We start from the raw sequence: 3,666 nt of genomic DNA, 5'->3' as shown, positions 1-3,666 counted from the left end.
TGTTAGGTTAAGAGATTATTGAGAGTTCACAATTATGTCAATAATTATTATATAAGAAGTGTTTTCTAAGTCAATGGTTTTTTATTTAATTACACATCAAAGTTTTACTAGTGGCGACGAGGATACAACTGGATAAACAATTGTACGTAAGTCAACCTGTTCTTTAATCAACATTAGACGCTCAAATGTTGGTCAGGTAACATTCAAAAATAGATATCCATCACAACCACGTCGAAATTCTGGACTTGATTTTAAAGCCCTAGGGATTGAAAACAATTGCCTTCGTTGTCAGAACTAATCACAGAGAAAATAAATGTCAAGTTCCTTTTGACAAATTACGTTGTAATTTTTGTTCTAAAGTAGGACATGTCCAAAAAGTTTGTTTGTCCTACTTAACTAAGAAAAATAGTAGTTCTTATGTCAAAGCAGTCTCAACGGATACTGATCATGGAGCTGAATCAGATTTTCTAGATGACCTTGTGGGAGTAAATAAAATCTATGATATATTTTCGTCTAGCTCTGAATTTTTTACAAAGGACACAGATAAGTTTTACACAACTGTTTTGCTGAATATACAACAAAAACAGGAATTCGAAGTCGATTCAGGATCGGGATTTACCCTATTACCTCATAAGGATTTTGAGAGATTAAATTTTAAGGGGGAGGTAAAACAAACAGATGTGCGTTTCCGTCCATACACTCAGGGAGTATTCAAGCCCATTGGTTACATTATTGTTCCAGTCGAATATGAGGACTATGCTTCAAATGAATTATTGTTTGTTGTACCAGACCAATAAAGCCCAATACTTAGAAGAGTGTGGATTAGGCGACTAAATATTGAGTTGAAACACCTCGATAGATCAAAAGTAAATTTTCCTGCCGTCATGTCAATCAGTTCTGTCAAAATGACTTCTCAGTCGATCATGGAGGAATATGCAGATATTTTTGAGCAAAAAGTCGGATGTATCCCAAATTTCTATTGTTCTTTAAAGCTGAAGAAAAATGCCAAGCTAATCTTTATAAAAGCCAGGGACATCCCATTTGCATTGCGAGAAACAGTCGAAAAAGAATTGGATGATTTAATTGCCAATGACATCATTTATCCAGTAAATCACTCAGATTGGGGTTCACCCTTGGCCCCTATTCCAAAACCCAATAACAAAGTACGACTTGCTGTTGATTACAAAGTTGCGTAAATAAACAACTACAGGATGCCCACTATCCTATCCCCCGGATAGAGGAAGTTATAAACAATTTGAGAAACTCCAGTGTCTTTTGCACACTTGACTTGCACAAGGCCTATCTACATGTTTAGGTTGACAAGGACAGTCAAGCGATTCAAACAATGTCAACGCACCGAGGGATTTTTGCCATGAAACGTCTAAGCTTCGGAATAAAATCGGTTCCTTCGGAATTTCATAGAATCCTTGACCAAATACTTTCTGGACTGAAGGGAATAACTGCTTATTTTGATGATGTTATTGTCTACGGATCAAACCAGGATGAATGTTTTTTAAACCTCATAAACCTCAATCGTCTTCACCGTTAAGACATCCACCTCACTCGTGAAAAATGTAATTTTTTTAATTCTACTGTATCATATCTTGGTTATGTCATCGAACATAATAAAGTGAAGAAATTCCCTCAAAAGGTCATGGCAATAATAAATGCGCCCCATCCCTGTGACACTGAGGGAGTACGAAAATTTCTGGGAATGATAACATATTTTGGTAAATTTATTCCAAATTTGTCTTCCTTTACATTTTCACTAAGAAGTTTGCTTCGCAAAAATCAGAAGTTCTTCTGGTCCAAGTCATGTGAGACAGCATTTAAAAAACTGAAAGAAGAAGTTGCCAGTGACCGTGTGCTTATGCCATTTAACCCCGACCTGCCAGTAATAATTACCTGTGAAGCAAGTCCGGAAGGAATAGGTGCTTTCCTGTCACATTTCGTCAATGACCAAGAGAGGCCCAAAGCCTTTGCCTCCAGATCGCTGACAGAATCAGAAAGAACTTACAGCCAACTGGACCGCGAAGCCCTAACTATCATCTATGCAGTGAACAAGTTTCATCTTTACCTTTTTGGACGAACATTTACTCTGGTGACTGACAATGGTCCCTTAAGCAGAATTTTTCATCATGATGCCAAACTACCAGTCTTATCTGGTTCGTTATGCAACAATCCTTAGCGGATTTGATTTTGTCATATAACATAAGAAAGCTGTTGAAAATATTCATGTTGACTACTTTTCACGGGCACCAATGCCTGCTAAGTAACCGGCATTAGACGTTGATGATATAATCCAACAACAAAGTATTAATCAAATATCAACGGACTTTATATCAGCTAAGTCAATTGCAGTAGCAACCCATAAAGATTGTCAATTGTCAAAACTTCTTCATCAGTTGCAGAATGGCGAAGTTCAAGATGAAAAATTTTCTCTACAAGATGGAGTAATTTTTAAAGGCCATCGGGTCTATATACAACCAGCGGTTTTAGCTGAACTGCATTCCACCCATATTAAGACATCCAAGATGAAAAGTCTAGCCAGAAGATATTGTTTTTGGACCAACATTGATCGGGACATAGAGGCATTTGTGAAAAGCTGCAAAGCATGTGTATCAACTACGTGTGCACCTCCTAGTGTCCCCATTCACCCATAGGAGGAACCAACTTCAGATTTTCAACGAGTCCACATTGATTATGTACAGAATGGACATTATCTATTTATTCTAATTGACGCTCAATCAAAATGGCCAGAAGTTAGAATTTCTAAATCAGCACCAACTTCTGCGTCCACAATTGAATACCTTCAAGATATATTTAGTGTACTTAGTCTTCCTGAAATTATGGTATCTGATAATGCTTCTATTTTCACTATTCGTAGAAGTCTCATCGCTCCAGGTCATCCTCAAACGAATGGTCAAGTCGAAAGGTATGTTCAGTTCCTTAAAAGAAAACTCGATGCCATTGAATCAATACCAGGCAGTCCACTGTCCAAAATTCGTATCTTGTTCCGCTATCGTGCTACACCTTTCTTTCAAAAGACTCCAGCAGAATTATACTTGGGTCGACAAATTTGAACCAAACTAGACCTGTTCAGACCATATAAGGCAACAACCAAAAGGGGAGCCCCAGTTTCTAAATCCTGCCTAAGATCTTTTAGTGTCGGTGACCGCGCCATAGTCAAAATGTATACTAGTGAGAAAGAGATATGGAAGCTAGGCATCATAATCGAGAAATATGGAAGACTCCACTACAGAGTTCAGCTAGATGATGGATATGCGCTAAAACGTCACATAGACCAATTGTGTCGCACAGAAGTTTCTCGGCATGTTTCCTTTGAAGATAGTTCTTCAAATAACCAACAAAGGAGCGACCAACATGCTGGAAACACTTCCCTTTCCAGGACACAACAGCAACTATCACCTCCAGGGAGGTTTATACCAGCCATGTCAGAAGATCCACAAATTGAGGCCGTAGCCCAACCAGGAGGACTAGCCCAACCAGGACCAGCTCAACCAGGACCAGCCAACCAGAACCAGCACAACCAGGACCAGCACGATCAAGACCACAGAGGTTACGGTGACCGCCAGCTTACTTAAAAGACTATGTTCAATAGATAAACAATTTCTTTTAATTTGTGTGGGAGAGTGTTGTGATTTT

This window comes from Halyomorpha halys, unplaced genomic scaffold (assembly GCF_000696795.3).
Source record: "Halyomorpha halys isolate HHAL.00 unplaced genomic scaffold, Hhal_1.1 Scaffold1849.1, whole genome shotgun sequence".
Taxonomy (NCBI): Eukaryota; Metazoa; Arthropoda; class Insecta; order Hemiptera; family Pentatomidae; genus Halyomorpha; species Halyomorpha halys.
This window is presented reverse-complemented; position numbering follows the sequence as displayed.